Source organism: Mustela putorius, unplaced genomic scaffold (genome assembly GCF_011764305.1).
Source record: "Mustela putorius furo isolate JIRA1106 unplaced genomic scaffold, ASM1176430v1.1 tig00000196_pilon_pilon_pilon, whole genome shotgun sequence".
Lineage (NCBI taxonomy): Eukaryota > Metazoa > Chordata > Mammalia > Carnivora > Mustelidae > Mustela > Mustela putorius.
In genome coordinates this window covers 688,835-700,870 of record NW_025421310.1, presented here as the reverse complement: position 1 = coordinate 700,870, position 12,036 = coordinate 688,835, and the positions used below count along the sequence as shown (strand labels likewise).

General features: G+C 53.6%; 1 protein-coding gene across 2 annotated transcripts in view; it reads right to left on the bottom strand.

Moving 5' to 3' along the window:
* PAK4 (p21 (RAC1) activated kinase 4) overlaps positions 1–9,583 on the bottom strand; it is a 42,236-nt gene extending 32,653 nt beyond the window's left edge. For both annotated transcript variants that reach the window (XM_013047698.2, XM_045076798.1), the window contains exon 1: positions 9,408–9,583. The gene's annotated coding sequence lies outside the window, so the exon portion shown is untranslated. The remainder of the gene's footprint in view (positions 1–9,407) is intronic.
* Positions 9,584–12,036: the final 2,453 nt, after the last annotated feature.

Genomic DNA, 12,036 nt, shown 5'->3' with positions numbered 1-12,036 from the left:
CCATGGAGAAAAGTCAGTCTGTTTTCATTACATGGTCCTTGGATGACTGGGGATCCAGGTGACAAATATGAAATTGGATGCCTACCTCACACCACACACACATACATACACACACACACACACACACACACACGCTATTCTAGAACAAAGAAAGGTGAGAGGCAGAATTATAAACCTCTACAGGATATGAGTGATATATTTGACCACATTAAAATTAAGTGCTTCTATTCATCAAAAGCCACCATAAAGGAACTGAAAAGACGAGCAGCAGACAGGGAGAATGACAGCAGCTTCGAAACAAAGGCTCTCACGCAGAACCTAGGATTTAACTCGAAGTAACAAGTAAAAATGCAAACAGCCCAATGGGAAATAGGCAAGTGACTTGAACGGGCTCTCATCTTCGGGAGGAGCTCCAGATGTTCCAGGAAGATGGGAAAAGCTGCTCCACATGACAGTGACCACCTGGCCACCAGCGAAATACAAATGGCATCCTGAGGACATCTGGCCAGATCTGCTCTCACCAGGCCCAGGCTAGCACTCACCACTCACCACAGGTGCTACCGTTCCCTGTCTGTGAAATGGGCTGAATGCTCAGAGCCCCCTTCTGGGATCCCAGGTGGGACTGGGCAGACACAGGGGAGTGCTATGTGGGGCACTGGGCCTGGCAAGGTACAAACCTTCCATTAGTTTTCCCTACTAATCAGCCTAAGGAATAATCACTCCCCAGACCCAAGGTCATTTCAGGTCTTCCCCTTCCTCGGAGCAGGGATGCCCCAGAAGGCCGAGAGTCCAGGAGACAGACACCAAATGGGTAGCAACTGGATCTGTTTACCCACCAACCGCTGTGTCCCCAGAGGCCACGAAGGGCCAGGCACTCCGGAGTGTGCAGAGGAGAAAAACGAAAACAATCATGTTCATGTTTATACCGCAGGCCCTGGTGTAAGTATGTTAGGAGCAGAGCTTTAGAGATGCCCTAGAACACCGGAGTGGCCTCGATTCTAGAGAAGGACAAGCAAGACGTGGAGAGGCCCCAAGCGGCTGTCTGCGTTCAAATCCAGACCACAGAACCACAGCGTCGAGGGCGATGCTAGCTACCCTTCAGTTCTGCAGAGGCCCCTGCACTCTCCCCTCCTCTCCCTCAGCCAACTCCTGCTTACCCTTCCAGTGGCATTCCTCCTCACTCGGGGCAGGTCCCCTACCATGCACCATGGCAGCGACACTCAGGGCTTTTACGGGCTCATTCATACCCCCTCCCCGTCACGTTCAGTCTGCCAGTGTTTATTGGGCTACCCTGGAGCATATAGATCAAGCTGAGGTTATAGCAAGGGACACAGTAAGGGCCCCCCCTACCCACCACCCCATGGAGCCAAGTTATGAGGGGCAGGGATGACAAGAAGCCAACTGACCCACAAATTGTAACATAATGTAAGTAGCAATGGTAAGAGCCACAAAGAAAATCAAGTCTGGGAAGGTGGAAAGCGGAGAGTGACCAGTCCCAGACCGGGTAGCATGAACCAAAGGCCCTGAGGCAGGCCCCAGCCTGGAATGTTCCAAGAACAGCATGGCAAGAGAGGAGGGGAAGCTGGCAGGAAAGCTGGGCCAGGATCTCATGACCCATCCCTGAGGGAGATGAAGCAACAGGAGGGTCCCAGCAGTGCAGCAATGCGATCTGACCCCAGCTCCCTCTGGCTTCATGAGAGGACAGACTGCAGGCTGGGGTGAGGGGGAAGGCAACCGGGGCGGGGGGGGGGGTGAGTGGGGAGACAGTCCAGGCTGGACAGACAGGAGGCTGGCTTAAGCAGTGGCTGCCACCAGAGGAGCTCTGTAGGTAGAGCAGGTGGCTTTCCTGACATGGTGGCTGTGAAGGAAGAGGACAGGAGGAGTCAGGATGCCACAGGACTGCTGGCCCCACCGAGAGGATGGATGGTGCCTGTTAATGAGAAAGGGTCACCGGCAGTGGGGGAGATGGGGGCTTGGGAGTCCGGCTCATTTTACCTATATGCATGTGGATCTGGGAGCAGGGTCTCGGTCTCCTGCCTGATAGAGCTCACAGAAGGGCACCTGTGTGCCCCACCCCGGCTTCCCTGGAGAAATGTATGCATACACGGCCAGGACATTCAAGGACACTGACACCCACACAGCAGGAGACAGAGATCAGCTCTGGGTTGTTTTCACACTAGAAGAGTACACAGCAACAAGGGGGGACAGACTACGGACACCCTCGGCCATGTGGTTGGACCCCACAGACCAGGGATCAAAGAAGACAGCCATTTCTGTGAAGTTCAAAAGCAGGCAAGGTGGTATTCTGTAAACCAAGGATGGACGCCTGGCAAGGACTCTCCAGAAAGGCAGGGACACGGTGACCCCCAAGGTCAGGGTCGTGATCACTACTGGGGCCAAGATCAAGAGGGTGGTGGGGTGGGGGGGAATGCGACTCCCAGGGTGCATGCAGTGTTTGCTCTTCCCCTAAGCGGGGCGAGTGTTTGTTCATCCCACACTGATGTTAAACCAACAAGTGCACTTAGGCCCATTTCTGGAGGTACGTTACACTCCGCAGTTAATAAAGGTTTAAAAGTAGAAGAATCATCAGTGTACACAACCATATATACACAATAGGGCATCTCAGAGTCAGATCATCTGGGGGGAGGCTGCCCATGGAAGATTCACAAGAGGACTAAGCTGTGGACGCTCTAGTGGGCCACAGAGGAGGGGAACCTAGGGAGAGAGGAGGCACAAGTGCCTGGGGTCCACCCTGGGGGAGATATGCTGAACAGCCCTGCCTTCCCACATGTCCTACTTTCTCCCTCTACTTCACAAGGCAGGACAGAGAGGGGAGTGAGGAGAGGGGAGGGCTGGAGGCAAGCAGGAGGAGGGCCCTTCCCATCCTGTAGGAGTGGCTGAAACCAGCCTGGGGAAGCCTGCTGGAAGCACAATGCTCCTTTATCCGGAGTTTCCAGGGCCAGGCAGGCCACCTGGGGTTGGGGGCAGGGAGGGCCTTCGAGGGAGCTCTCTGTCCTGGGACCCAGCCCTGACACCCCCACCTGTCAGGTGCTCCCCACCAAAGCCTGGAAGGAAGACAATGGGGTGAGGTGGGGAGGGAGAGCCTTCTAATTCCTCAGGCTAGTTTGGGAGTGGCAGAGGGAATGACCCCAGGCAAGACACCCAGGGTTGCAATCTGCCCCCCTCCCTGCACGAAAGAGGAATCATAGTAACACCTACATTCTGGGGTGCTGGAGGATGCGATCAGTTAGCTCACAGGAGGTGGCCTGTTAAATGCTACGACACAGAATAAGGCAGTGTCAGCACTTACTATGCATTTTGCCTGAAGATGATGCCATATAGCCTCAAAGCCACCCTGAGGAGGCACCATTAGCATCTCCATCCTGTGGATGAGGACACCAGAGCACAGAGCAGTGACGTGACTGGTCTGGAGCCACACAGCTGGCTGGCCCCAGAGCCCAGTGCAAGGCCTCCACGGTGTCACACAGGTTAGGAACCCCAGGCTGGAGCCCTGCAGGCCTGGGTCCCAGCCCTGGATCTGCCCCTTATTGCCTGAGGGGCTTCCAGCCCGTTCCCTGGTTTCCCCTTCTTGGGGCAAGTACAAATCCCACAGATGGCCAGCTCAGGGGAAAGGAAGCCCAGGGGGCTTTCCACACCACAAAGCTGCTCCACTTCCCCACTGGGAGAACCTTACGTGGCCAGCAAAGGCGAAGGCTCAAATATGGGAAGTTGGGCTCCATCTGGGTAGAAACAAAAGGAGGCAGAGCGTGGGGACAAACAGAAGAGAGGCCAGGAACAATGGCTGTCTTGGGGAAGGGATGTCCTTGTCGCTGGATACTACCCTTCTGTGCTGTGCGCAATTATCATTTAGGGGACTAGGTAATGCATGCACACAGAGCAAAAATGTGCCTTCTTGAAACGAAAATGCTGGGAAAGAGAAATGAGGTTAATAACACCTTCTCCTCAGGGTCTCTGGGCAGAGCCGCCGAGCTGATGCTCACAGGGGCACACAGCCCACGCCTGGCAGGCCGTGAGCCACGGGTGAGTACAGTATCACTAGAGGCTGGGAGCTGGCGAAGGGGAGGTTGCAGCCCAGGGGGGATATGGCACGAGAAAATGGAAATTGTTAAAATTGTTGAATTATTAAATTGTTACCACAAGCTTACTGTGTGCCAGGCGACTCGGGGAGCTCTTCCCTGCACAATCTAAGATCCTCTGGACGGCCCATTTAACAGGTGAGGAATGTGAACCCACGGAGGCTCTGGTTCCACCCCATGGACCCCAGCTAGTGGGTTGGGGACATGAGTGGGCTGCGTGGCCCCTGCAGAGAATTCACCACTGCCCCTGAGGATGGCAGCAGCACCCAGGGAAAGGCAGGGCAGGACTAGAGGGCCCTGGAAGACAGGCTGCTGTGAGTGGTGGCTTCCGTCACATCTGCCATCGCCGGCTCCCCCTGGGACCTGGGAAAGCTCCCCTCTGACCCTTCTTGCCCGCCCCCCCCAACACCTTCCTCTGGGCCCAGGCATCTGGCAGAAAACAAGCCCCAGCCCCGGAAAGGGTGGCGGGGGCGGGAAGGGTCCCATTTCCCCCGCTGTGACTTGGAAGGAGACTGTTTCCTGCTGGCAGCATCTGTGGCCTCCTGGCTCGGGTGATGGGACAAACAGCTGCTGGGGACACCCCGACCGGCGTCTGGCCAGGAAGTCTGGTTTACTGTGAGCCAGCCGGACAAGGAGGGGTGAGGCTGTGGAGAAGAAAGTGAAGGGGCTGTTGGGGGGGGGCACCCAAGGGAGGGAGGGACCCAGCGCCCAGAAACACCCCAGGTTGACCAGACCTCCAAGGAGCTTCTGTCTAAAAGAGGAGCCTGGGTCAGAACCAACTGGACAGGAAGTGGCCTTGTCTTATCCAAACCATTTCCAAATCACTGGGGGGCAGCCACCACAGACGGTGACTCTAGAATCCGAAAGCCTGGAGTTTAAGTCCTACCTCTCCTGCTCGCCTGCTTTGTAACCTTAGATGCGTCACATACCTGTGGGTCTCAGTTTTCTCATCTCTGAAATGGGGATAACAACAGTACCCACCTTGTAGGTTGTTGTGGAGATCAAATGGGTTAATACAGGTAAAGCTGGGGCGCCTGGGTGGCTCAGCTGGTTAAGCGTCCCACTCCTGATTGTGGCTGAGGTCATGATCTCAGGGTTGTGAGGTCAAGCCCCATTGCTGGGCTCTGCACTGGGCATGGAGCCTGCTTAAGATGCTCTCTCTCCTGCCCCTCACCACCATGTACACGCGTGCATGCTCTCTCTCAAATAAAAATAATAAAATCCTAAAAAAAAATCTATAGGTTAAGACCTCACAATCTTGGCAGCACACAGATCCGTTTTCCATCACTGCCCCCGTCATCCTATCCACCTTCGTCTCCTGCTTGGACCGCTGGAGCAGCCTCCCTATGGGTCTCCCTGCTGCTGCCCCCATGATCTGCTCTCCACATGGCAACATGGGTGATCCTTATGAAAAGGAAACTAGATGTTGCTGAAAGCCTTCCAGTGATTCCCCATTATACACGGAACACAATCCACGCTCCTTACCTCAGCCTATCAGCCTTTGGCCTATCTGCCACATCTTCCCCACCTTCCCAACCTCGCTGCCTACTCTGCCACATGGGCCTCCTTGATAGTACTTGACCATCCCAAGCTCAATTGGACCTCAGGACCTTTGCACTTCCCACCTTGCACTGCTCTATTCTTTCCACCTCCTTTTCTTAGGCCTGGCTCACTGCTGGGCTGTCATTGTCTCAGGACGGGTCTGTTGCCTTTGTATACTAAATCCATGCAGGCAGGGCTGGGGCTGTGTGGGTCACCCATGGGACCAGTGGTCACACACGAAAAGAGTATAACAAGACTCTGCCCCTCCCTTTCCACATTCTACCTCCTTCCTGCCCCCTTCCTGAGGAGGTTCAAGCCCAGGCCCACCAGGGAGCTTCTGACTTGGTCAGGGGTGGGGCAGGCCTCGGTACCTACTTCAAGTCAGTACAGTTTCCTTACCCACTGTCAGCGCTGAGAGATGCCTCCGAAGGAACGCTGGGTCAAAGCTGTGGTCACTGTCCTACATGTCCTTGAGGGCAGAAGCCTGGGTGTGGGCTCTCTGTGGGTGTCAGGTCCCCGCTAAGCCCAATACATGAACCATCTTCCCAGTCGCTCCCAGCCAGTCTGGAGGGGCCATAAGCCCACCATCTCGTGGCTGAGTAGAACACTTCAGCAAGGCCTATGGATTTGCCCCAAAGCAGGACATGGAGTGAGGGGAGCCCTGGAGCCTTCTGGGACAGCAGACTGGTACCACTGCCTAGGAGAACAATCTGGAAGGCCCGGCATGTCCACAGTGAGCCACAGGCCCAAGACAGACTCTGGCCACAGTATACAAGGAGACATGCTCTAGGATGCTCAATGTGGCCTTGTCACAGTGTCCCAATGGGAAACCACCCCAATGTCCACCAAAAGGTGACCAAATAAGTCCTATGTGGCGCAAGCACAAAAAGACATACTCACAGCAGAGACACTGAATCCTAGAGCTACACACACGTCCTCACAGAGAGAAATGCAAACTCGAATGCTGAGCGGAAAAGAGCAAGTTGTCTCCCAAGACACCGCTTCCATCAGCCATCAAACTGTCAAACAGCGGTGGTCCTGCCTGGCTGGCCCCCGAGAACCACGAACCATGTACTGAGGCCCACCCTACCCCCGACCAAGTCAGAAGCTCCCTAGAGGGCCTGGGCTGGAGCAGTTTTGAAAAGTTCTGACAGCAGCGGGGAGCCGGGACTGAGTGCTGTGGCTCTATCATCTGTGAATGAATTCAGAGGTCCAAACGGTAGGAAGACCTGCAGAGAGACAGACACACCAAATCCAAATCCAGCACCGGGGCGAGCAGGCAAGGAGCCGGGCCTTGAATGCCATCCACCCCGAGTCCCATCCTGGGCCAGATGCTGGAGGCGTGGGGCGGGGGCGGGGGGGTCCTGTTCACTGAAGGCTTTACTTTTCCCCCCCCCGATCTAAAATGTATGCTAAGGAACACAAGTGGCAAGTAAGAAAGCACTTGCCTGAGGTCCCACGGCTGGGGACAGGGCAGGGACCTGAATTCGGGTTTCCGATGGCAAAGCCGTAGCTGTGCTTATCTGCACCAAGCCCGGGATGCTGAGCAAGCTGGCACCACGAGGAGGAGGCTGGGCCGGCCTCACAGAACTGCCTGGCAGTGTGCCTACCCGGTGACCCTGCCAGAGGTGGCAGGGGGTGGTGTGGCTGCCTGGGAGCACCAGGAGGCAGGTGGAGACGGGCCCTCCTCCATCTCTGAGGTCTTCCCCAGGTGGCAGGACTAATGCCAACATAGCACAGAGCGGGGGCCAGTCTGGGGTCACTGTCATATCCATTTTGCAGAGGAAGAAATGGAGACCCAGGAAGTAAAGAAACTGGCCCATGGTCACACCGCCCGGGAGTGACGGAGCTGGGTCTGAACCAGTCCCTAGCACTGCCCCACCGATATGGGCAGCTACCCCTCAGCTCTGACTCCCCAGGCTCTCCCCACCCCCAGGCCGGGCACCCTAGGGGTCCATATGTAGCTGTGGATCACTGGCTGGGGGTCTGGTTCCAGTCTGCTCCCACCAAGGGACACCAAGAGCCCCTGGAGGCCTGGCAGCTCTGTGTCTTATCTGCTGCCGGAGTCTCAGCGCCCAGCCCAGTGTCCAATATTCAACCACCAAACACCCTCCACTGGCCCCACAGTGCTCCAGGGGGGATTCGGGGAAGAAATAACATGGAGAAATTCCTGCCATATGGGGTCAACATTCTTGGGGTGGGGGGAGGCAGACAACACATGGTGCCCTGACAAACAAGGTAAGCACAAGGGCCTGGGGAGAAAACCAGACAGGGAGATAAAGAGTGTGTGAGGGACAGTGAGAGGCAGGTGATGCTAGAAGTGCTGCACGTGGGTGACGGTGAGTATGGGGCTGGGGCCAGGGAGAGGATTCCAGGCAGAGTTAAGAGGAAGGTCAAAGACCTAGAGGGTGGCATATGCCTGCAGAGTTGAAGAACAGCAAACAGGCCGGTGGGGCTGAAACTTGAGAAGTGACAAGGAGAGCTGTAGGAAATGAGGTGGGAGCAATCTGGGACCATCAGTAGAGACTGGGGTCTTAAGTACAGAGAACACTAGGCTTTGTACTGGATCCCACTCAGGGACACCCTTCCCAGTCAGAAGCCCATCAGACTCACTTGGACTCTGGGCCACCCACAAACACCCTACTCCCATGGGTCCATGAGAACTTCTCTTCCCAGATCACACCCTTCCATGGAGCCCAAAGACAATCCATTCCAGTCCAGGGAGTGGCTCGGCCTTGCCCAAGGCCCCTGCTTCCAGGAACAGATCTTCCAGGCTACAGTGTAACAACAGGGGGTTAGAAGCTCGGGAATCCGTCAGACCCAGGTTGGAAATTGCCGGTGTTACTCTGCAGATAGACCTGAGCCTCAATTTTCCTGTCTGTGAAGTGGGTCTACCCAGTACCCACTTCACACACTTGTGGTATAATGAAACGAGAGCGCTGAGTGCAACGTTAGCCCTCATTAAGTATTAGCCAGAATTGTGATTATTTGAGGGGCAGTAGAGCATAGTACCTCTCTGGGACCAGAACTCGATTCTGAATCCTAACCCCACAACTTACTCATTAGATGATCCTGGACCAACCACATAAGGTTGCAATGAGGATTAAATATATGTAAAGCATTGAAATGACCTGACACAGTGATTTATCAGTGTTTGCCATTATTTCCACTATGTGTGGGAGAGGGCTCCCCTTTGCCCCGCCAGGAAGCACCCTTGATCTCTCTCTGGGGCATCCCTCCCGTCCTCCGCAGCAAAGCCTCCCGCTAAGGTTTTAACTATTGACCCCTCAAGTATAACATCTGTCAGATTGGGACCTTTGCCCCCTTTGGCCACGCCCCACATCTGATCCCTTCAAAAGGTACACCCCCACCCCCAAATCTCATGCATCTGCTCCGCTGGCTGCCGTCGGTAAACCTCCATACCACCGCCCCCACGGTTTCGAACTCTGACTCTAGGAAGTGCACCCTCCCTTCAAATAATTAATTTTGACCCCCTTTTCTGACACTCGCCCCGACCCCCTCGAACGGGCCCCACTTCAAATTTCGAACTTTGTGGTCCCCTTCGCCACGCCCCCCTTCGCTAGTTTGACCTCCGGATCTCCTCTACACCACCGTCCCCAGCAGCACTAACCTCTGACCTTTCCGAGGCGACCCTTCCCTCTGCGAGTGAACTTTGACCCCACCGACCCCGCCCCCTACTTGCGTGAACGCTCTCCCACCGCCGTCTCCCGGCCCTCCCCAATCCCCTGGCGAGACCGGTGATCCTACCGGCTCGGCGCTGCAGTCGCTCGCGGCCTAGCTGCTTGACCGGGAATTCCAAACACTCACACCGCCCTCAGCTCTCTTGCGCCGCCGCCACCGCGGCCACTGCCGCCGCCATGTTAAATCCCCAACGAACATCCGGGGCTTTCCCCCCTCGCCGCCCACCAGTCCCCATAGCAACGGGGCTGACCGGGCAGGGGGCAGGGCCCGCTCAGGGGCGGAGCTGGGCCATTGGCAGAGCCCGCTCCAGCCTCTGATTGGCGCAGATTGTCCAATCGGAGACCTTCGGGCAGAAAATGCCAAGCGGGGATTGGAAAATTTGGAAAGGGTGCGGGGGGACGCTGTCTCCCCGCCCAATCGGGTTCTTAAAGGGGAAATGACTATCCTCGTGTAGGAGTCCCACCTTACCCCAAAACGAGTTTGTGGGGTACGTGCCGCTCACCTGGCCAAATGCTTTCTTTGCATTGTCTCACTAAGTACTCACTGAAACTCTATCGTATTATCAATACCCACTTTACAGATAAAGGAACTGAGGCTCAAAGGCATGAACTAGCTGCCTCAGGATTACAGGAAGTCGAAATGAGTTTTGAACAACAGTCTGCGTCCAGGAACTTGACCTGGAACCAAGACACTATTTGATCTTAATCTTTTCTGTAAGTTTTTTAAAAAGTAATTAATTCGTTTAAAAAAAAAAAAAAAAGGAAACAACAAAATCCATAAATGAAACCCAGACATCCTCTCCTATGATTTCACTCGCTGGGTCCCAGCTACCTTGTTCATCCAGAAAAAATATCCGGAGCTCTCCCATCTCTTAAGGTCTTTGGCTGTTCTTTCTGTCTGGGACAGACTCTTCCTTCTTGGATCCTCGGGGCTCCTCCCTTCCCTCGGGGGTTTTACTCAACTAGCACCTAATCAGTGAGTTTATTCCTTCCCACTTGAACTACAGCGGCAAACGTCCCTCTTGCAAGTTACTAACTCCGCCCACCCCTTATCGTTTTTTTTCATATTTTCCTGCTCTGATCACCTTCTAACAAACTAGATGATTAGCTCATTGTAATTTGTTTTTTTGGTTGTTTCCTCTACTGAAATGTCAGCTCCATGAGAGCATGGGTTTTTGTCTGTCTTGTTCACTGTGCGTGCCCAGTGCCCTTGCACTACTGGCATGTAGATGGCCAACAAACATTTGTTGAATGGATGGTTGGGATGAGGCCTAATTCCACCTCCTCAAAGATACTGTTAAATGCTAAGTGCATCCCCACCCCCCATGCCGCTCCCCAGCACAGTGTCTAAGACATAGTAGCCATTTAATTAATGTCTGGGGAAGCAATGAATGAATGAGTGATGAGTCCTTTTTTTCCTGTACATTTACCTTCCTTTTTTGTTTTTTAACCGAGGGGCACACATTTATAAAGAATTTTACATGTTTCTAAAAACAAGGTCAGAAATCTCACCAATATCCCTGCATGTCATTTTCTTCAAGAACATTAGTTTTCACCACTGCATAGATGCCATTCTAGCAATGAACTCTAGTTTAACTACCGTTTCTTATTGACCATCTAAGCTGTGATAAACATTTTGCTATTATAAATAATACCTCCCCCTGCCCCACAAATTCAAGCAGTTAAATATTTGTGCACACCTCTAATTATTTTCTTTAAATAGATTGCCACAAATGGAACTGCTGGGTCAAAGGAAATGGGTATATGTGTTCAACTTTAAGATTTAATAATAGTAACAGTTCCCATGCAGGGAGCTAAGCTGTGTAATTTTAACAAGGGCTATGATTATTCCGGCTTCGCAGAGGAAACCAAAGCTTAGAGAAGTAACTTTATTTGCTCAAGGCGCACAAGCCCATAGGGCAGAGCCCGGGCTCATCCCCAGTTTTGACTCCTAGGCAAGGCTCTCGCTAACTGCCCTCTGCTGCCTCCCAGCGGCCTGGGACGCACATTGCCCAATTGTGCTACGCAGATCCAGTTCACACTCCCCACCTTTCCGGGGAACAGGCACTTTTAAAGTATCTTCGCCAGCATTAAACGTTCTTGTTTTTGTGCTCTTTTGAAATCTGTATGCTTCACAGAGTCTTGTTGGTTTAAAAAGCAACTCCAGTAGCTGAGATGACAGCACTTTATTCAGGTCGCGGTGATGGGAGGAGGGCCAAGAGCAGCCTTTGCTGACCAAGATACCCAGGCACCCTAGGAATTGTTCTTTAGTAATTATTTTTTTTTAAAGATTTTATTTATTTATTTGACAGAGAGAGATCACAAGTAGGCAGAGAGGCAGGCAGAGAGAGAGAGAGGAGGAAGCAGGCTCCCTGCCAAGCAGAGAGCCCAATGCGGGACTCGATCCCAGGACCCTGAGATCATGACCTGAGCCGAAGGCAGCGGCTTAACCCACTGAGCCACCCAGGCACCCAGTAATTATTTTTTTTAAAAGATTTTATTTATCTACTTGGCGGGGGGAGAAGGTGACTCCCCACGGAGATGGGGAGCCCGATGCGGCACACCATCCAGGGTTTCTGGGATCATGACCTGAGCTGAAGGCAGTTGCTTAAGCAATGGAGCCACCCAGGCGCCCACCCCTAGGACTTGTTCTTTCTTTCTTTTTTTTTTTTTTTAAAGATTTTAATTATTTATTT